Source organism: Monodelphis domestica, chromosome 6 (genome assembly GCF_027887165.1).
Source record: "Monodelphis domestica isolate mMonDom1 chromosome 6, mMonDom1.pri, whole genome shotgun sequence".
NCBI lineage: Eukaryota > Metazoa > Chordata > Mammalia > Didelphimorphia > Didelphidae > Monodelphis > Monodelphis domestica.
In genome coordinates this window covers 162,590,932-162,615,770 of record NC_077232.1, presented here as the reverse complement: position 1 = coordinate 162,615,770, position 24,839 = coordinate 162,590,932, and positions in this window count along the sequence as shown.

The window sequence follows — 24,839 nt, the reverse complement described above, 5'->3', positions numbered from 1 at the left end:
TTTGTTATATACTTTCCTTAATTATTAAATTGATTTGATATTATCCTGCTCAGAAGATTGCTAAAAAGAATGCAGAATGAAGTCAACTGAATAAACTATATTAAGAATATTTATGAATATTTGGCTTCTTAGTTTGAGCTTTTTATGAGTATCTCTTAAAATCTATTAATTATCTCATCCTCACTAAAAAAAAGAAATACCTTAAGAGATTAATATAGATACATTAGAAATGTACATATGTTTAATATAATTATTTTTATAACAAAAAATTTAGTACATTTTAGTTTTCCAATATAGTTTCATCCCAATAACTTAAAAAATTTGTTTTTAAACCCTTACCTTCTGTCTTGTAATCAATACTGGGTTTTGGTTCCAAGGCAGAAGAGTGGTAAGGGCCGGACAATGGGGGTTAAGTGACTTGCCCAGGGTCACACAGCTGGGAAGTGTCTGAGGACAGATTTGAACCTAAGACCTCCCATCTCTAGGCCTGGCTTTCAGTCCACTGAGTTACCCAGCTGTCCTCCAATAACTTTTTATTTAAAGAGAGTAAATAATTTTCTTATCATTTTAAAGAAAAGAAAACATTGGCTTCCTGTTTTTTTTCTCTGATAAAATAGAAAGAGTTTAGTATTGATGATCCTCTATATTATGAATTTCAACTACCAATTCTATCTTATTACATGTTGTTTCTTTCAAGCATTATATTTATACCTGCCTTTTTGTGATCCCATTTGGTGTTTTCTTGGCAAATATACTGGAGTAGTTTGCCATTTCCTTTTCCAGCTCATTTTGTAGATGAGGAACTGAGGCAAATAGGTTTTAGGCAAAATGTCATTTGCCCAGGATCCAGTAAGTGTTTGAGGCTAGAATTCATACTGACTCCCTTTTATAGTTGGCCAACTAATTTATCCAGTATTCTATCACTTGTCTTTTTTTCTTTATACAAGTGGTCATTCATAGATAAAATCTATGTCTTCCTCATTTCCATCTCTTTTACCAAAAACACAGTTCAGGTGCATCTTTCTTTCCCATATTCCTCTTTGTAACCCAGGTACTAGCAGTCTTTTTTTTTTAAAGCCTTTTTCAAATATTTCCTACCACCACTCTCCCCTCACACATTAGAAAGCATTTTGTGGGCAGGTATTTTGTTTTCTTATTAGTATCACCATCAATTAGAAAAGTACCTTCCTTGTATTTGCGTGTTTAGCAAATGCTCATATGTATTTAATGAACTAAATTAAACACTTTTTAATTATAGTTATCTCAAAAGATTTAAATTAATTGTTTTTTAAGATAATTTTATAACTTTATTCATTAAGACAAGCATCTTCTTACCTCCCATTTGGTTGTATAATTTATCTTTTTATGATATTTTTAAAAAGTCTACCTATATCAATTCTTTGCAAAAAAAAATTGCTCAGTTTATTTCTCCTATTTGAAGTCTGGGTTGGCTAGCTCTTACTTAATATTTACTAAGGCAAAGCTCCTAAGCTTCCTACATAGAAATAATAGAAAATGCCTTATTTGTATTCTTTAAATTAGCAAAGGGAATAATCAATCCACCAAAGACTGTATTTCAGATACCAAGGGGAAATTTAACATTTTTTAATAAAATATAGAAATCTGCTATTTTACATATTCTGTTGTATGATCTGCAATATAAATATGCTTGTCTGGATATTAAATGATTTCTTAGGGTAATATGAAGGAAGTAAAGTCAATGAAATTTCTTGTCTCGATACTTCTTTGGTTTCTATAGTCCTATAGCTTGTGACACAAAACTTAATATTCTAAAAAGTGAGTCAGGTGTCAAGTAAAGAGAATGCAGATCACATTAAGCCACTTCATTTGTAGCTTTTGTATCATTTACCAAGATATAACAGAGATCTTTTATAATTTATATATACATATATTTACTCTTGATTGGCAAAATAAGGAAAAATATATTATTCTATTCATCTTCAACATTAACTATTTCTGGTAAAATTTCAGCTTGCAGGATCAAGGGTTGTCCATATTTACCTTTGTATCCCTAGAGCCAAACAAAGTGACTTGCATATATTTATGCTTTTGGATTAGGTTGCATTATTGATTGGACCATAAATTTCAATTTGAAGGAAATTCAGAGATCAGTTAATCCGATTCTCATTTCACAGCTGAGATAACATAGTAAAGACATGAAAAATTAAGTAAATTGTCTAATTTATTAGTAAGCAGACCTGGAATTTAAACCCAGTCCTTTTTACTGTATCACAATGTGAGGAATAGCAGAAATATTTTATGTATAAAAATTAATATTTTATTACTATTTCAATTGAAATATTAATGTTTCCAATATATGGTAAATATATATTATTATTGTTACTTTTGTATAACTAACTTTAGACTGTTATTTATCACCTATCACATAATGAACTTATTTTGTTCTTGAACTTGTGTGATAAAAACATTCTTGTAGAAGGAAGCAAGGAAGGAAGGAAGGAAGGAAGAAAAAAAGAAAATTAAATTTACATCAATGATCTAACACTTTCTTGATTTTTCTGAGCCTACGTCTCCTATTTACTAAAGTTAGGATAAAATATATTAGTGGTAAATGATGATTCTGAGTGTTAATGATAATCTTCAGGTAGTATAAATTCATAAACTTTTTTATGAAATAAAAATAAATTACAAAAATTGTAAAATTTATAGAAATGTTAAATGTATGATCAGTATTTTTAAATTTTCTTAAGTTATATGAATACTGTAGCTTTCTGATTAAAAGCTTGCATTTCTGATTGCTAATTTTATAATTACAAATCTATGGTTATCAACTTTCTTTAGGGAAATTAAATATTAACAATTATATTTATTGCAACCAATTACTAGACAACATATACAAATTGCTAACCTCATCATTTTATGAAGTAGCTTTCTCTCTTTAGAATACTTTCAGAGATACTTTTATATAATACTTCATATATAATATATTACTTTCATATATTATATCTATACCACATCATTCTCCTAAAATAAATGGGGAAAATAGTCAAGTACTTGCATACTTCTAAATATAGAAATGTCTTTCAACTTGTATATGGATTATGTAATATTTACCTAAATTTCAAATACTTTTGCTTTACTTTTTAGATAAAGTTTTAAGGTATAAATACATGAAATAATAATTAGTGAACTGTGATTTTTTTGCTTCATATTGTAAATTCCTTCTGATTTTTTCCATTACTAACTGGATAACTGTTAACTGGATAACTGTTAAATGGATATCTCTTTCATTGTAAACTTGTATTGTAAGACACAGAACTGACCTGATAAGTTTTCCAAAGAGGAATCTAAAATTAAGTGGAAAGAATGAAGTTAGAAACCCCAATCTCCTAGAATAAAAGAGTACAGATCTACTATTTAAAGATTCAAGACTTTTGGAGAATTCACTATTTGAAAAAAAAAATCCTGGGAAAAGTGGAATCAGTGTGTCAGAAAGTTGGAATGGACCAACATCTCACATGATATGCCAAAATAAAGTCAAAATAGATACTTGATCTAGAAATAAGGCAAACTAGGCATCATGGAATAGTTTAACTGTTAGACTTGTAGATAAGAATTTTGATGTAAGCAAGACATAGAGAACAAAACGCAAATTAAATTTTGTACAAACAGAATAAGTAGCCAAGATTATAAGGTAAATAAAAACTAGGGGAAATTTTATAGCAATTTTGTCTCTAACAAAATTATCAGGTCTCAAATATAGAGGAAAAACTAATTCAAGTTTATAAGAATATAAAATATTCCCTAATTGGCAAATGGTTAAAGGATGTGAGCAGTTAGATCTCAGATAAAGAAATTAAAACTTTTTAGTCATATGAAAAAATGCTCCAAGTCACTGTTGATTAGAGAAATGAAAATGAAATTTAAAAAAAACCCTGAAATAGTACATACCTATTGGAATGGCCAATAAGACTAAAAAGGGAAATGATAAATGTTAGAGGGTATGTGAGAAATTTGAATTTGGTGTGACTGAGCTGAAACACCCATTCTGGAGAACAATATGGAGCACAATGAGTGCACAAAGAGTCATAAAACTATGCATGCACTTTCATCCAGCAATACCACTTTTGGGTCTCTATCTCCAAAAGATCAAAGATAAGGAAAAGGATGTAACTGGCACAAAATATTTTAACAGCAATTTTTGCAGTGGCAAAAAACTGGAAATGGGGAAGATTTCCATCAATTGGGGAATGGTTAAACAAGTTATCCTATACAGTTGCCATGAAATACTTTCATACCATAAGAAATAACCAACAAAATGAGTTCAGAAATATTTAAAGAGATGTATTTGAACTGGTGCAAAGTAAATAGACCATAACCAGGAGAGAAGTAAATACAGCAATAGAAATATTATATGATGATAAACTGTGACAGACAAAACTATTATCAGCAACACAAGGTTCCAAAATAACCTCACTCATTATGAAAAATGCTACCCAGAGCCAAAGAAGAAACTGTTGGAGTTTGCAGTTCAAAGTATGGCATTTTCATTTATTTCCCTCGGGGGGTTTTTTGTATGTATAATGTGTGTCCTCTTTCATAACATGAGGAATATAGAAATATAAAGTGCAGGAATGCACTGGTATATCCTATTTACTGCTTCTGAGACAACCTGAATATCAAAATGTCAGATTGTCAAAAATTGCATCATTATGTAACTGAAAAAATTAAAGTTAAAAAAAAAGAAAGAAAAGAGAAAGGGTAAAGGGAGGTGAGGGAAGGAAAGAGAAGTATAGAAGATTTCTATTTTTTACGGAAAAAAACCTTGATTCAGTGATATGAATAATGATCATATTCCCTGAGAATATATTAAGAAATATAAAGAAGAAAAGGAAAAAAAGAAATATTGCTTTCAAAGAAGAAAATGTAACTGGAACTTCATAATGCTTATTGAATTAAACTAAATAATTGAATAGATGAAGTAATGTAACTTTGTGAATAAAGAATTGGATTCAAAGACAGGGAAATTAGATCCACTTTTGACTCTGACACATAAAGTAATTAATCTCAGTCAAGTTAATGAATTTCTAAGTGATTTTGGAAATTATCTAAAACACTAAGTAGAACAAAATATTCTAATCTCTAAAGGTAGAGTGAATTTCTTCATTGCAACTCTATACCAATGAAATCACAAGTATAAACTCTAATTCTACTTAATGTTTTAAAATCAATCTTTCCAAAAACATATGACTGTGCTTGTAAAATCATGTTAAAAAAGATACAGCAAATAATCAGAGGAGCAAGATTATGGCCAATGACAAGAGGGGAAGAAGGAAAAAAAATATGAGTAAACAACCGAAAAAGAAAAAAGAAATTATGATCGACAGCTTATATCCAGGCAATGAACAAAGAGCAAATGGAACAGAGGAGGACCAAGGAAGACCAAGAAAAAATGCAGAAACTCCAGTGAATTGGACTCAGGACTTTGGAAGAACTCAAATCACAAATCAAAATCAAAAGAGAGGCTTAAGATAATTGGGTAAAGAACTTAAAAAGCAAAATAAGTAATCTGGAAACAGAAAATAGTGTCTTGAAAGCCAGAATTGACCAGCTTGAAAATGAGACAAATAAAGTGAAAGATGACCTACTAAGAAAAACAGATCAGAAGGAGAAGGATGACTAAAAAACAGTTATGAAATTCAGTCTTTAAAAATTAGAATCAAAGAACTAGAAACACATGACTTCACAAAGTAGCAAGAGTCTATAAAACATAATTAAAAATGAAAATAAATGAGGAAAATATGAAACACCTCATTGATAAAGCTACAGAACTGGAAAATTGATCCAGAAAAATACAATTTAAGAATTATTGGACTACCAAAAAATCATGACAAAAGAAAAAGTCTGGACATCATTCTACAGGAAATTATCCAAAGAACCTGCTCCACATTCTTGAACAAGAGGGAAAAATGGAGATTGAAAGAATCCACAGATCACCTCCTATCATTAATCCACAAATAAAAATACCCAGGAATGTTATAACCAAACTCAAGAACTACCAGACCAAGGGAAAGCTACTACAAACTGCTAAGAAGAAACCATACAGATTTAATGGAACCACAATCAGGATATCTCAGGGTCTGGCCACATCCACACTGAATGACTGGAAGGCATGGAGTAAGATATTCTGGAAAGCAAGGGAAGTGGGGCTACAATCAAGAATAAACTACTCAGCAAAATTGACTATATTCTTGCAGGGGGCAGTATGGCCATTTAATAAAATAGAAGACTTCCAGGTATTCATAAAGAAATGACCTGTCTTAAACAGAAAATTTAATTACCAAACACAGAATTCAAGAGAATCACAAAAAGGTAATGAAGAAAGGGGAGGGGGGACCTTTTTATGGTACACAATCAGTTCAAATGAGTTGCATTCCTATAAGAAAAGATATTGGTAATTCTTAAAATTATTATCATCATCAGGGTAGCTAGAATAAGTATACTTAGAGGGAACAGTGACAAAGTTATAGCATGAAATGTCAAAAATATATGCATATATTAAAAACTAGGCATAAAGGAGGATAATACTAAGGGAAATGGGAAAATAAATAAATGAGGTAATTTTGTATTTCATAATGATACACATGGGAGAAAGGAGGGAGAAGACCAATACAATGGAAGGGTGGAAAAGGTTGGAGACAGTCTCCAGGAAAATTTTAATTATTACAGTAGGAAGGGTCAGAAAGGTTCAAATGGAAGGAAGACATCCAACTCCAAATTCAATCATCATCATCATCATCATTAAAATTATCAACAACATCAACATCATCAACATCATCAACAATGGTAGTATTTATCTGCTTTTACTTATGAGAGGAAGAAATATAAAATGAAGAATGGGTGACTAAGGAATAGGAGTGTGAAGGCAAATAAATTTTTAGGGTGGATGGCAGAATGGGATGTAAAGCAAGATTGATATTTATGGTCAAGGACTGGCTAGATTTTGTAGAATAAGTAATATTGTACTCACCCACCAATCAGGATAGTTTGGCCCAATCACAGAAATTACAAAGTTGAATGGCTTAAGTTATTCAAGGAATTATCTCTGAATATCCATTCAGAGGCAGGAACTATGGTAAACACTAAGAGCTAATTAGATTATTCACTTTTTTTGATAAATAAAAACTTTCTTTGTCCTTTCAAAAAAAATCATGGCATTAAATTCAAATTTTGATTTCTCCTTTGGTCTGGCTGGTACATCACTGTCAGGATTTTAACATGCCTTGTCTTATTGTGTCATCTAACTTTATTATGTATAATCCAATATTCCCTTCTATAGTGTAAATCTCTTGTAGGTAGGGACTGTTTTAAGTCTTTCTAAATCTTTGTACTCTAGGAAATTTACTACTGTGTTTAAAGACAATAATTAAATAAGATCATTTCTATAAATAATAGTTATTTTTAAAATTTTCATACTTTTCTTTGAACTTGTAATAAAATAATTTAATTTTTACAATAAGATATAATTGGTATTCAAAAATGTTAAAAATTAATTAATCAAACATGCCATTAATCTTCAACAAAAAAGGAAATGTAATTTATATAGAGATTTTAAAAATTCAACTCTTAGAAATTTTTATACATTTTTATCACATAAAACTCCCCTTTTTGTTTAACATTTGTAAAATATATTAAAGTGATTTTTGGAAAAGATTTATAAATTACTAAATATAGGAATTCATAACTGAAAAACTGGAAGATCTTTAATTATAGTGGAGTAAACAGTGTCACTTTGCTATGTGTAAATGAAGCCTAATTGTTATTTTTAAATTTCATTTTTAGAGTACTTGCTGACAAATGACAGTTTCATCACCTAACTTAAGAAAATAGTAATGAATGGAAATTTATGAGGAAAAGAGAAGTAATCTACACCCTCCTCTAAAATATTTCTATTGAAATAAAGTGTTCAGCATTAAAAAAAATACAACTGAAGTAATCAACTCTAAACAACATGTCAATAGATTGTGATTTATTGGTCCCTCTACTTGAGAAGAATGACTTGCAAATCAGGAGTCTCTCACTTTCAACTTACTTCTAATAGGTAAATTTTACTTCAGTAAATGAGACATTCTGATGTTCTGATTTCTAAGGAATATTGGATCTCATTCACCTGTGGGGAATTTAAATATAAAATCCTATTTATATGGAAATTCTTTAGAATTTCATATATAGTTGGATTTTTATCTATTGACAATTCTATTTTATTAGTGTAGGTATTGATACAAATCCTTAATAATATTTAAATGGATGAACAAATATAAATTAAGAGTGAGGAGTGGCTAGTAAGTGCACCCTGAATGACTAGATTTTGTATCTTTTTAGATTTAGCAATGAAGTTTAGTGTATTTATCATAGAAAGGAAGATTGGAGAGTTGATTTTTTACATGAGATTTTGAAAATAAATTACTTTTACTGTTTTATTTTGATTTTTCACTCAAATGAACACCAGAAGAGGGATATAGTACTCCCTCTTTTTCTAATGAACTTGAAATTTAATCTAAATTTAGAGAAGAGGATTCAAATGGTGGTCCTCTGGATTACAAATGCAGCATTCTTTTCTCTTCATATGATTGCTTCTAAAAAAGAGAAACTTTAAAAATATTTTGTAATTAAATTATTTCAATAATTAATATTGAGTTTAACATAAATAATTTCAACTAGATCATAGTTTTAAAGCAACATGTAATTTTAGAAATTAACTAATCTAATCCTTCCATTAATAGATTTGCATTATAGTTTAAGAGCTATAAAAGACAATAGATGGCATTTAATTTAATCTCTTCAGTTTATAGATGAGTTAATTTGAGACACAGAGAATTTAAATATCGTTTTAGGGTCAAATCAAAAATAAACAGAAGAAATGGAAATTGAACTGACCCCAGCCCCAAAAATAAATGATATATTTAAACATATTTAAATAAAGTAGTGATATCAGTATACAACATATACAGTTTTATATATGAAACATAGCAAGGACTAAGTTCAAGTCCCTTCTTTGACATGTGCAAGCTCTGTATCTCTAGGAAATTACTTAATGTTTTATGAAATTAGATGACTAAGATTATACATGGCAATAAAGGTAATCTGCATGGTAGAGTAAGTTCTTCATTGAGAAAATTCTATTCAAGGGAAAAATAAGTTTTCACTCTATCAAAAGAAAATCATAGGGGTTTATATAATTGTATACCTGTCATATTTTAATATATCACCACAACTTGTTAGGAAAAATTCTGTTGACTTATAACGTAGAAAATTAGCTGAGGGGTAAAATATGGCTTAATGTAACCACATGGGCAGTGGGGCAGAGATGGTAGGATGCTAATATGGCTTTTTATTCCACATTAAACATCTCAAATGCCTCACTTCCTAGCAGTTCAAATGAATCACTTACCTGATCATTGAAGAACTGCATACAAAGGTCAAGGCAAATGTACAAACTTATTCATTTCTCTTCAGTACATAATATAGAATCAATGTACCAGGGGCAGCAATATTCTCTGAAAGTGAATTAAATGAACAGTATGGTCTATTGGCTAAATGGTCATAAGATTTCACTTGTAGGAAGTCAAACATCAACCTCACATGAATGCTTCTTCACAAATTATTGTGAGACCTTCATGGAGGACAATTATTGACTTAGAATTGTTTCCCTCATTAGCTAATTAAAGGAAATAAAGAGAAATGTATGTGGATAGACTGCCAGCAGGGCTAAGTTGGATGTGAGAGTGGGAAAAATAACAAAAGAGAATTATTCATTTCGTACATGGGGGAATTTTAACAGGGGGACATAGAATGGGGTTCTGTTATTGGTATGTTGCTTTGGTAGTCAGATTTTGCTAGATTAAGTGTCTGGAAATTGAACAAAAACCATTTAGCATTTAGAAACAATTTTGTCAGAATTAATTTCTAATTTCACTGTAGTTTCATGAACTAGAATATATTCAAAACAACATTTCTGGAACAACATTTGCTGTATATCCTTTGAGCAGGGTGTAATTACAATTTCTTACAAATGTTGTTTGTGAAACATAAATTGATTATATGTTGGCATCAGTAATACAGATTTTCTTTATCCTAAAGTGCAGAAATTTGTGCCATATTATCTGCAACTAGATTTTTTTGATGACTATAGTAAATTTTTATTTTTTTCTTTATACTATTGCTGCAAACAAGCACTGAAACAATTTATATGAAATTCCTTTTTAGTGTAAAACTCACCATATTCTATTAAGACATGTGCTTCAATGTTCTCCATTCATTTCCACTTTACCCCTATCATAATATTCAACTACTTCTCCAAGATTTTAATTATGGATTCTTAAACTGGGGATCCACAAAACAATAGCTTTCAGGAGAGTGGTGAATTTGAATAGGAAAAAATACATTTAATCTCAAGATAATTTATTTCTTCATTTTTTCTACATTTTATTTTATGCTCTTAATAACATGATTTTAAGAAGGGTTCCAAAGACTTCACCAGATTGCTAAAAAGTCTATTAAACCTTTGACCCAGCAATACCACTACTGGTCAATAACCCAAAGAGATTAAAGGTATGGCAAAATGATCCATTTGTAAAGACATATTTATAGCAGCTCTTCTTTTCATGACAAAAAGCTGAAAACTGTAGCAATGTCCATCAATTGTGGAATAGATGAGAAAGTTGTGTTATAAGATTGTAATGGAATACTATTTAGCCATAAGGAATGACAAGCAAGATGATCATAAAAATACCTGAAAAGATTTACATGAAATGGTGAAAAATAAAGTGAGAAGAAAAGGAGGATGATTTAAAAAGAAACAAAAATGTTATATGATGATCAACTCTGAATGAGTTGATTATTAACAAGGCAAGGATACAGGACAACTCCAAGGGACTCATGAAGAATAAGGGTACTACCACCAAAGAAGAAATAAACAGTCAGAATATAGATTGAAGCATGTTATTCTTCACTTCATTTTCTTTATAAATTATTCTTGAGTGTAAACAATATGTATCTTGTTTCACATTATGGATGTGTAAATATGTATTGTGTAATAATATCTATAACCTATATCATATTGCCTGAATTCTTGGGGAAGGGGAGTTTGGAAGGATGAGAGAGAACATGGATCAGAGATTTTAGATAACATGTTTTAAAAATTGTGTCAACATGTAATCTAAAAAAATAAAAAAATAATTATTTTTCTATTTCAAAAGTCTGTGACACAGAGGGGTTAATAATATCTGTTTTAAGGCAAAATAATTCTAATTTGCTTTGTGACATTGGTCAGGGTTCTCTCCTTTTGACTTAAAGTTTCATCACTAAGGAAATTAAGAAGTAGGACAAAATGATCTCTAAGTTTCCATACTACTCTAACATTCTATAATTCTAAGCTTAACTCTCAAGAAGAATCCAATTTTGAAGAAATAAGAGGAAGAAGCATTTTTATTGAATGAGAAATAAATGAAGAGATTCACAATTTCTCTTTTTCAAGTTTTTTTTTCCATATAAGAAAATCCCTTATAGTAGAGAGCACTTAAAAATGAAATAAAATTCAATTGTCTACATCTTAATATTCTAATATAATTCTATTTTTGTTTTTGTTTGCTTGCTTCTTTGTTTTTTCTTTCTTTTTATTCCCATATCTTGGCCCTCTGCCTGGTACATTATTGTTTATCCTTAATTTTCTTTTTTTTAACATTATTTCTTTAATTTGGTCAATTTTGAACATTATTCCTTGGTTACAAAATATCCTTCACTTTCAAAGAGGAACAATGATATCATGGGATGAATTCTTGACTGGAGCATGAATTGGATTTGAGTGAAATAGTGTTGTACAAAATCATGAGTCTTATTCTCTTTTCCAGACATCAATTTCCAGTCACGGCAAGAAAAAAGATAACAAGAAAAAAGATAGAATGGTAATGGCCATGGAGCATTGGATGATGTTGGTGACTTCAATATCTGACCAAATTCTAAGCATTGCACAGAATCTGCTTAAACTACCTTCATGATCATTGAGCCAAATTGTTCTCCACCATTTCACTGGGAGAATCCTTCACATATTTAAATTGACATCTTCCGACCTAACCAATAGACATGAGACCTGTCCAATTACTTTCAAGCTAGTTTAGCCCATCAGTTTGGGATATTTCACCTGGGAATGGCTGGTGAGCATACTAGAGCTTCCTGGAGGCATATGTGACAGTCGACACCAAAGGTGGATAAACAACCAAGTGATAAACCGAACAAGACTTCATACTAGAAATACAAGTATTCCATGTAATTCTCCTTGTACATTGTAAGCATTTAATAAATATTGTTGACTCTGATTTAATAATGATGGATTTTCATTGAATAACAGCTGTCAAGGAAACTAGTGATTGTTCATTATCTCCTAGGCTATGAAAGATTGTTCATAGCTTTCTGCTAGGCATGTAAGAAATAGAATACGTATAATCAAACTGCCCTTGGTATTCATGATGAATATTGGAGTCAGTTTTCCCTCTCCCTTCCTCTGTCACTTTGAGTCATTGGGAAACGGGGGAAGGAGAGAGAATGTGGGAATGTAAATCACATATTACTTAGGATATTGTTGGGCTTTATTGATGAAGGAGTCTCAACTCCTGGTGAAGAATTTGTCCATTTCACAAGCTCTTTGTATTCATTCTCCACTTGAATTTAACTGCTTCTATACATATGCTTCTCTTGTTTCTTCTGAGTCTTAACCTTTGTCATTACATAGACATCCCCTTCCCCATTCTTTCTTTGTTCTTTCTCTAAATAATTATCAAGTTAAAACTTCTTTGTCTCTATGTTCTTCTCTGCTTCATTTTGCTACAATTCCTTCTCAACTAATGTATTTACAAATATTTATCTTTACTTGTCACCAAAACAAACAATTCTAATATTTGTTTCATTTAACATTCAGGAGTATTAAATCCTGAATGGTACCTCCACTTCCTTCAATTTACCATGCTGCTCTTTCATGCTTTTCTCTCTCAAACTTCTTGGGTAATTATTCTTTTAATTTTCCTTCAATAATGAATTCATGGAATAATATCATATCTTGAAATTTTATTACTAAATGGTAATTTTTCTCTGTTTGATTCATTATTCCCTTATGCTAGAATTTATTCCTAGGAAATATTCTTAAATCTACTTATTTATATCCCTTATTTTTACTTCCACAAATTTGTATAGTAGGATTTTTATTTCCTGGATAAGTATTTAAGGTAATTAATGAAAATCAAGGATGGAATAGTTTAAATTCCATGCCACTGAGAAATGACTTTACAAAAAGACTCTGTCATCTTTAATTTAACAAGTCAATAATCTTGATCTTGGTGGTAAAATCAGTCAACAAAGTTAAAGAATAAATTGTTTTGGCTCTCTAAACAAAGTACCAGTGTATATGATCATAATCTTAAGAGGCATTACTCTAATTCCAGAAAAAAGCATATGTCAAATAAGCTTATTAAATTAATTATGAACTGATCATATTGATTAGGTACTTCCCTTACTAATACTTTTGACACTTCCAGTAACATTGGATACAGATTCTTGCTCTTCAGTGGAATCATATTGTTCACTATTGACAAATTTTTTCAAGATCATATGCCTAAATTACAACTTCAAGCTGTCTGCGAGAACCCCACATTACTCCAGACAGATGAGAGAGGGAATGATCACACTGGGCAGCTAGACAGTGGGGAAGGGTATGTAAAAAGTGTGCTAAGGCATGATAGAGAGGAGGAATGGAACAGCCCTCTCCATGATGCCCTGATACCTGTGCCATAGCTTTCCCTGCATGGATATAGGGCTTCTTAACCCCCTGAACCTTACCTGGATATAGATCTTGTAATCCTTCAAATTTTAAGAGATAAAACTTCTGGGTAAGCATGGCAGCAGTTGGACATGGGGCACTTCCTCTCCCCAGCATCCAACAAAATAGACTACCTCAAAAGACCATAAAAAACATTTTCAGAAGAATGGAGGAACTCTACAGTAGGGCACAGCATTGAAGGTATGTGGGGTTTGGACATTTCCACACTATTAGAGGGTGAAAAATCTCCCACCCAAATGTGAGCTAATCTACCCTCAGACTGTAAAATTGATTTTAGAGTTGTGACTTAAAATGTAGATTTAATTAGTTGCCAGGGGAAATCCCAAATAAAATACCCAAGTCAGTCTGGTATTTTATGGTAATTTAATTAATATAGAGGGAAGGAATTAAGGAGAAGGAAGGAAGGGAATATAGGATTTCTCCCACCTGGCCTGTAACAGGAGGAATTTAAAAATCCCTGCCTCTAGGTCTCTGAAGAATATTAGAGGCTTTTAAGAGGATAAAATTGGAAAGTAAAGGACGAAAACTCAACCAGAAACTCACCACCAAACCGGACAATAGCTTGTAGCCACACTAAGACTCATCACGCTCCTCTTAACTAACTCTCCACTGCCAATAAGGGTAAGAGAGTGTTTTTTGAGAGACAAAAAATCCCAAATATATAGACATGTCACCCTTGTGTCTCCTTCTCTAAATATTCACATCTACCAATCACACAAAGGCTTTCTCCAGGACTGCCCATATTTTTAGTTCTCACCTTCTTTGATTAGATTTTTGAGTTACCTAACACTTCTTTGTTAAGTTCACCTTTTGTTAGTTACTTGACCTTTTTTTTTTAATTTAACCTTTATAGTTACTTAACACCTTTTTATATTAAGATCTAAAAACAGAGTTAGCTTAGCATTCAAGATACACTATAAGGTGAGAACTAAGTACTTTCATTATTCAATCAGGAGACTACAATTTTATCTTCCCCTAAAGTAAGGTTTAAGTAGGGGGGAATGAATTAAAGTTACACCCCACCCCGCCTATGGAGCCAGAGTCAGAGCAAGTGCATGTCAGAATCAGTGAGTGAGCGAGGGGCATCTCTGGAGTGAGCAAGGGGCACCTCTAAGTTCTTGGGAGCTGACTAGGAACATCAGAGACCTACACCTAAGAGCAATTACACTGGAAACTTGGTTGTTCTGGGGAGTGCAGACTGTGGGCACTATCACAAAAAGCAGAGGCTGCAGAGATTCAAGAGTTTGACTCAGGCAAAAAGCTTACTCCTTAACTCCATAAACAGAGAACCTGTCCATCTCACTCAGACTTCTGACTAAAAAGGGAAGGAAAAACCACCATATGGATGGTTAAATGTGCCCAGGACCAATAAGCACCCTCCAAGAAAAACGGGAAGAAGGCATTGACCCTGGAAAATTTTTACAGAGCAAAAACACAGGCTACAGAGGAAAAAGAGGAAGAAATTCAAAGAAAAGCAAACCTTTCAAAAAAATAATAAAAGGAAATATTCCACAAGCTCACCAGCTCTGGAAGAATTCAAATTGGAGCTTATCAAAAAGATGGAATCCACCTGGTAATAAAAGTGGGAAATAATTCAAACAGGAAAAAAAAACAGTCCAAGGGACAAGAAATCCCAATTGGAGAAAAAGCTGGAAGCCAAAAAAAGCAGGGTAGACCAAACTGAAAGGGAAAACCAGTATTTAAAGACCAGAATTAGGCAACTGAAAGCCAATGATCTTGCAAAACAGCAAGAATTAATAAAGCAAATTCAAAAGACTGACAAATTAGAAGAAAACATCAAATATGTCACTGACAGGGTTACAGATCAGGAAAATAGAGCAAGGACAGACAATTTGAGAATCATTGGTCTACCTGAAAAGCCAGAAATAAACAGAAATCTTGACATCATAATACAAGGAATCATCCAAGAAAACTGCCCTGATGTTCTTGAACAAGGGGGGAAAATAGACATTGAAAGAATTCATAGAACACCCTCTACACTAAATCCCCAAAGACAACTCCCAGGAATATAATTGACAAATTCCAAAGCTTTCAAGCTAAGGAGAAAATTCTACAAGAAGCTAAAAAGAGATAATTCAGATACCAAGGAGCATCAATCCATCTCACAAGACCTGGCAGCTTCCACATTAAAGAACCAAAAGGCCTGGAAGACAATATTAAGAAAGGCAAGAGCACTGGGACTTCAACAAAGAATTACTTATCCATCAAAACTGACTATATACTTCCAGGGGAAAGTATGGGCATTCAACAAAATAGAAGATTTCCAAGTATTTGAAAATAAAAGACCAGAAATAAGTGGAATATTTCATATAAAAACACAAAAATCAAGAGAAACATGAAAAGGTAAAAATGACAGAGATGGAAAAGGAGAACAATTTTTTTTTATTCAAACTCACTTCTTTTAGGGCTACAATTATATCAAATTATATATGTATATATATATGTGTGTGTGTATGTGTGTGTGTATTAATATATGGGAAAATATTATTTGTAACTCTCAAAAGTTGTATTCATTATTATAGGAATTAGAAGAATCATTCATGAGGGAAGATTGGGGCATTAAGGGCTATAAGATGATTTGTATGAAAAGAAAAAGGGGGGGACTGATGATGGTACCAAGAGATACTTGAAGAAATAAAATGAATAGAATAATCTTTTCACAAAAAGATACACATGGGAAGGGGAGGAGAAGAATACTCTTATAAGAAGAAGAGGAAGAGACTGCTAATGGGCAATACTTAAATCTTACTCTCAGCAAAATCACCTCTGAGAGGGAAAAGCATCTAGATGATTTGGGATCCTGAATTCTTTCTTATCCTACAGGGTAAGGGAGAAGAGGAAACTAAGGAGGGTAAGGGGCAGGGAGTACAAAAAGGGAGGGAAGGAGAGGGGGGGAGGGAAGTTAACAGACCCTAAAAAAAGCAAAAAGGGAACAAAAAGGGAGGGACCAGAAAGGGAAGCATGTCAAGGAAGGGGATTAGAGGGATTAATTGAAAGTAAACCACTGGTTTAAAAGGATATAGCAAAAGAAGGAAGCAGAGAACTACGAAAGGATATTAAAATGTTGGGGAATTCACAAGTGACAATCATAACTTTGACTGTGAATGTGATGAACTCACCCATAAAACATAGATGAATAGGAGTGTGGATTAGAATCCAAAATCCTATCATATGTTGTCTACAGAAACACCCCTTAGGTGGGTAGATACTTACAGAGTCAAAATTAAAGATTGAAGCAAAATCTATTGGGCCACAACTGATAGAAATAAGGAAGGAATTGTAATCATGATAGCTGACAAAGCTAAAGTAAGAATAGATCTGATTAAAAGGGATAGGGAAGGTAAATACATCCTGAGAAAAGGGAGTATATACAATGAGGAAATATCACTAATCAACATGCATGCACCAAATGGTATAGCACCCAAATTTCTAATGGAGAAACTAATAGAATTGAAGGAGGAAATAGATAGTTAAATTATACTAGTTGTAGACCTGAATCTACCACTATCAAATTTAGATGAATTAAATGAAAAAAATAAATAAGAAAGAGATAAAAGAGGTGAATGAAATCATAGAAAAATTAGAGTTTATAGATATATGGAGAAAAAAAAAAACAGGGACAAAAAGGAATGCACCTTCTTTTCAGCACCATATGGTACATTCACAAATATTGACCATATATTCAGTCATAAAAACATGGCATACAAATGTAGTAAAGCAGAAATAATAAATTCAACCTTTTCATATCATAAGGCAATAGAAATAATGATCAGTAAGGGTACATGTAGAGCTAAATCAAAAATTAATTGGAAATTAAATAAGATGATTCTCCAAAATTGGTTAGTTAGAGAACAAATCATAGAAACAATTAATAATTTCATTGAAGAAAATGACAATGAAAAGACATCCTTTCATCCTCTATTGGATGAGCCAAAGCAGGGGGAAATTTATATCCTTGAGTTCATATATTAACAAATTACTAAGGGCAGAGATCAATGAATTGGTCATGCAATTTAAAAAACTTGAAAGGGAACAAATTAAAAACCCCCAGAAGAAAACTAATTAAAGATCTGAAAAATTAAGGGAGAAATTAATAAATCAAAAGTGATAGAACTATTGAACTATTAAATAAGACTAGAAGCTGGTATCTTGAAAAAACAAACAAAATAGATGAATACTGGTCAATCTAATTTAAAAAAGGAAAGACGAAAACCAACTTAACAGTATTATAGACAAAAAGGGAGAACTCACCCCAATGAAAAGGAAATAAAAGCAATCATTAAAACTCTTTTGCCCAATTATATGGCAATAAATATGCCAATCTAGGTGATATGAATAAATATTATTAACAGAAATATAAATTGCTTAGATTAACAGAAGAAGAAATAGAATTCTTAAAAAATACTACATCAGAAAATGAAATTAAACAGGCCATCAAAGAACTCCCTAAGAAAAAAAATTTCCAGTGCCTGATGGATTCACAATTGAATTCTATCAAACATTCAAAGAACAGCTAATCCCCATTCTATACAAATGATTTGACATAATAAGTAAAGAGGGAGTTCTTCCAAATTCCTTTCATGACACAAATATGGTACTGATTCCAAAGCCAGGCAAGTCAAAAACAGAGAAAGAAAACTACAGACCTATCTCCTAAATAAACATATATGCAACAATCTTAAATAGGATACTAGCAAAAAGACTCCAGCAAGTGATCGGGAGGGTTATTTACTATGATAAGGTAGGACTTATACCAGGAATGCAAGGATGGTTCGATATCAGGAAAACCATCCACATAATTGACCATATCAACAAGCAAAACAACAAAAATTATACGATTATCTCAATAGAGGCAGAAAAATCCTTAGACAAAATATAACACCCATTCCTATTGAAAAGACTAGAAAGCATAGGAATAGAAGGGTCTTTCCTAAAAATAATAAACAGTATCTATCTAAAATGATCAGCAAATGTCATCTGCAATGGGGACAAACAAGAATACTTCCCAATAAGATCTGGAGTGAAACAAGAATGCCCATTATCACCTCTATTATTTAACATTGTGCTAGAAATACTAGAAGTAGCAACTAGAGAAGAAAAAGAAATAGAAGGCATTAAAATTCACAATGTAGAGATCAAGCTATCACTCTTTATGAATGATATGATGGTCTACTTAAAGAATCCTAGAGAAACAACTAAAAAGCTAGTGGAAATAATCAACAACTTTATCAATGTTGCAGGATACAAAACAAACCCACATAAGTTAACAGCATTTCTATAAATCTCCAACACATCTCAGCAGCAGGAATTAGAAAGAGAAATTCCTCTCAAAATCACCTTAGACAATATAAAATGCTTAGGAATCTATCTGCCTAGACAAACACAGGAAATTTATGAACACAACTACAAATCACTTTCCACACAACTAAAACTTGATCTGAGTAATTGGAAAAACATTAACTACTCAAGGGTAAGATGAGCTAACAAAATAAAAATGACCATCTACCCAAGCTTATCAATTTATTTTGTGCCAAACCCATTGAACTTCCAAAAAACGTTTTTACTGAATTAGAAAAAAAATCATAACAAAATTCATTTTGAAGAACAAAAGATCAAGGATGCCCTGGGAAATCATGAAAAAAAAATACAAAGGAAGGTGGCCTTGCAGTACCAGATCTCAAACTATACTATAAAGCAGTGGTCATTAAAACAATTTGGTACTGGCTGAGAGACAGAATGGAGAATCAGTGTAATAGACTTGGAGTAAGTGACCTCAGCAAAACAGCAGTCTATGACAAGCCAAAAGATCACAGATTTTGGGACAAAAATCCACTCTTTGTCAAAAACTGCTGGGAAAATTGGAAGACAGTGTGGGAGAGATTAGGTTTGGATCAACACCTCACACCCTACACCAAGATAAACTCAGAATGGGTGAATGACTTGAATGTAAAGAAGGAAACTATAAGTCAATTATGTGAACATAGAAGAGTATACATGTAAGACCTTTGGAAAGGGAAATATTTTAAAACCAAGCAAGACTTAGAAGGAGTCACAAAATGTAAAATAAATATTTTGGACTACATCAAATTAAAAAGTTGTTTTACAAACAAAACCAATGTAACCAAAATCAGAAGGGAAATAACAAACTGGGAAACAGTCTTCATAACAAAATCTTCTGAGGAAGATCTAATTACTCAAATTTAGAAAGAGCTAAAACAATTGTACAAAAAATCAAGGCATTCTCTGATTGATAAATGTTCAAAGGACATGAATAGGCAATTTTCAGTCAAAGAAATCAAAACCATCAATAAGCATAAGAAAAAGTGTTCCAAATCTCTGATAATCAGAGAGATGCAAATCAAAACAATACTGAGGTATCACCTCACACCTAGCAGATTGGCTCAAATGACAGCAAAGGAAATTAATGAATGCTGGAGGGGATGTGGCAAAGATGGGACATTAATTCATTGCTGGTGGAGTTGTGAATTGATACAAATATTCTGGAGGACAATTTGGAACTATGTCCAAAGGGCGCTAAAAGACTGCCTGCCTTTTGACCCAGGCATATCACTGCTGGGTTTGTACCCCAAAGAGATAATAAGGAAAAAGAAATGTACAAAAATATTCATAGCTGCATTCTTTGTAGTTTTAAACATTTGAATAGAGGGGATGCCCTTCAATTGGGGAATGGCTCAACAAATTGTGGTATATGTTGGTGATGGAATACTATTTTGCTCAAAGGAATGATGTGGAGGAAATTCATGGGAACAAGAGCAACCTCCAGGAAGTGATGCAGAGGAAAAGGAACAGAACCAGGAGAACAATGTACACAGAGACTGATAGATACACTGTGGTACAATTGAAAGTAATGGACTCCTCCATTAGTGGTAATGTATTGATCCTGAACAACTGGGAGGGATATAGGAGAAAAAACAGTATCCACATTCAGAGGAAAAACTGTGGAAGTAGAAACACAGAAGAAAACAACTGCTTGATTACATGGGTAGAGGGGGATATGATTGGGGATATAGACCCAAATGAACATCCTAGTGCAAACATCAACAGCATGGAGATAGATTCTCATCAAGGACACATGTAATTACTCAGTGGAATTGCTTTTTGGCAAGGGGAAGGGCGAGGGGAGGGGAGGGAGGAATAGAATATGATTTTTGTAACCATGGAATAATGTTTGAAATTAACGAAATATAAAAATGTCAAAATAAATTTAAGAGATATTTCCACACACTCCAATGGTCACAGAAAGATAAAATTAACACTATTTTCCTGTAATAGTACTGACTTTGAAATAAAAAAAATCTTAAACTCACTCCTACCGATGTTTGAATAACCTTATCAATAAAAAATTCACCCTAATAATTATAGGTGAACCTTCAAATAAGGTTTCTCCCACTGCAATAGCTCCAACCATGTACCAAGTGACATTGAAATACATTTTAAAAAATAAATCTGATACACATGGATATATGTTTCTTTAAAATAGATTGAAGATCACAAAAATGAAAGTATTGAAACCCTATAGCAGCTATGGGTTATTATATATGTTATTTAATAGTTTAACTAGCAGATTCTATTACATTTCTTTGTATGGTTACTGTATGCTAATATATTTGATAAAAAGTCACTCATTAAAAAAAAACCTCTTTCAATCAATAATCCTGCATTTAAAAGGAAATTATCTATAGAACAAAACTAGTGTTCACTATATATGCAAAATTCAGTAGTGGGAGGAAGGGAAGCAAGCATCAGGAGAGTAAGAGAACCTTCGATCTAGCAAAACTAGAGAGAAATGTCAGAATATAATCAGTTTGGTTTGAATGAAGATGGTATTGGGGAATCCACTGGGCTGATGCTCCTGTCATGTTGATTGACCAGCATCCAAACCAGTTGGGACCAAGTGATCAGAGAACAAGGTAACTATGCTGGAGCTCTTAAACCCAACAAGGGAAACAGGTGCTGCCTACTATACAAACCTCATTAGCAAAAGTGGAACAGATGTTGTATGCACCTGAAAAACCTAATCAGCTAATTTAAAAAGCTGGATCTGGAAGCAAGCATGTGAAATAAAATTTTTGCCTCAATTGAATTATAATTTGGACCACTACAATGAGAATCATTTTGGTGATCTCCAGCTAAGAGGTATTGGGGCCCTTAGAGTCCCATGGTATTTGAAACTGGTTATACTCTAAGAGGTAAGCCAATCAAGGAACAGAAGATTAAAAATAAAATAAATACTCAATGAGGGCACCCTCAAAATATATGGAGACATTTATAACACAGAATAGTTCTTGATGTATTTGAAGACAAATATTTTATCAACCCTTCCAAAAAGCATGAATCTATAGTTCTCCAGATTATCATCAATTGGTTATAGAACCATTATTTTTATATAAAAAGTAGAAGAAATACAATTTTTAAAAGATAGATGACATTTTTTAAAAACCCTTACTTTGTGTCTCAAAATAAATACTAAGTATTTATTCAAAGGCAGAAGAACAATAAGGCATAGGCAATAGGTAGTAAGTGACTTACCCAGGATCACATAACTAAGAAGTAGATGAGACTAAATTTTATCCAAGGACCTCCTGTCTCTAGGCCTGACTCTCAATCCACTGAGCCTTGCTCCAAACACTTTTTAAAATTTCCTTTGGAGCTAGAAGTATTGTCCATCATTGAGCAAATGATAAAATATAATGAGCATATTGATATAGTATGAATCACAATTATTTTGGAAATGCAGAAATTCCCATATGGAGAAAGAATATTACAATATAGCCACATGTCATACAATAAATCATAAAAGGTTAACAATGTTAATAAAGGGATTAAAGCTTACACATGTTTGAGTGGATTAAGAGTTGACTTGTTTAAACATCACTCAAAAAACTATGATAAAATTAGTTTGGTAAAAATGAATTTATATTTAAAAGTTTGAGAGAAATTCAATGTAATAAAATACTTTCCCTTTGGAAAATCAAATATGTGTCAAAATCTTGTGATCTCTATATCATGCAGAGTGTCTGAGTCTCTGATTCCATCTGATTCTCTATTTGGTCAACTGTGGTTCCCTTTTCTCAGTGAAGACAATAATAAAAGACTTACTCAATATTTTTTTTACTTCAGTTCCATTAGCACTTATTAAATGCTTCTTACATGCAAACCAGTGTGATAATCCAAGGAGGGACTAAGATAAATATGATACATAATCCAGGACTTACTGCTTATCTTAAAAATATCATTTTAAACTAAATTTGGACATCTATATTCCTAGTATTTTCCCCTCAAATAATTTATTTCCTTTCAAGAGGACCTCTTACCTTTATCTCAAGTTTAACACTAAAGAGTTGAACTTGGTTTTGAGGAATTTAAATACTTCTCTTCCTGGTGTTCTTCTTGTTCTCAAATTTTCTCTTATTTTTGTCATCTCAGTTCCCTAAAGAAATAACAGAAAGGCAGGACAATGATTATTTTTTGCCTCTTTGCATCATACTTGTTTCTCATAGAAGTCTTTCTCTTATTTTAACTTCACCCTTTTACTTAATTTTTCCTTTCTTTGCTCAAATGGCATTGTTAGCAAAAAAAAAAAAAATCACTCATCCCATTGTATGAGGGCAACATTCCCCTTTAGCCTTCTTATAGAATTTGCCTTTATATCTCTTTAATATGCATTTTAAAATAATTTTGTATAATATTAGTTATAGACCTTAATATAGTATTATTTGAAAGACTGAAAGCTTTACAAGATAAGGTATAGATCACCATCACCAAAAATTTTACATAAAGTAGGGACTTGATGTATTTGTTGATGATTAATTTGCATTTCATCTTTCTTATAAGGTGAGTCTTGAAAAAATCAAAACATGGCAGATTTATAAGTATTGAGTACAAAATAGGCAGGTTAAATAAGGGAATTGAACTAGAGCAGTGAAAGGGCATACAGAGTCCTTCCTTTGGGCACACCTAAAGTCACCCACCAGAGTTCATTAATAGAGAGTCAGAGGTCCTTGGAGCAGAGCTGTTCTCCTCCCCCTCTCTATGAACCTGAGTGCATTCCTCACTTCACCTACCCCTCTGCCTAGAAGACAAATGGGAGTCCTTTCTCCCTTCCCTGTCTGGGGTAAGGTGCTGGGTAAGGGGAGGAACTCACATGTTGCATGAAGATGTGGGATAGATGGCAGTCTGAAGAGTCTCTGGTGAAGGTGATTCCCATGTTGGAGTTGGAGAGGACCTAGGTTTGAGGGAAGTAAAGATCATGATGTGGCAACTACCTTGATGGGAACAGAGCTGGAGGGGAGAAGAGCACTGGGGTCATTCTCCTCCCCATATCCACATGGGTCTCTCATCACCCACCCAAATACCCAGGAACCCAATGGGAGAAAGTCCTCCCATTGGGCTCCTGGGTAGTCTCTGGGGAGATGGGCATGGAACTTAGTCTGAGCAGTGGGGTAGGGATGGGGCCTGGCACACCTTCTTGAAAAGATTTGCCATCACTGAAACAGGGTATCTCTAAATTCTCTTTCAGCATTGTATTCTAATCAACAAAGTCTAACAATTTCAGAGGCACAAGAGCTTTGTCTCAATATCCTGAATTCTCTAGCATTCTTCTAAACCTCTATACCCATGCTTCACTATTTTCCATTGACTTTAAGTCATGGAACTTTGGATGCAAATTGCAACCAAGATCTCTTTTTCTTTGTATCATTTCCAAACTCTGACAAAAGCATATTGTTCTTCTAGTAGCCAGTTACAGTGTTATATCTGCTAAAGTTTCTTATCATATCTTGAGACTTTAAGTGTTTTGTATCTTAGTACACACATTATCACACCTCTTTCTTGCTATCACCCTCATTCTGCAACTTCCTGATATTTGAAGAGCAGAACTAAGTGTTACTATGAAGAAACAGACCAGACTCTATGGGTTATGGGTAGT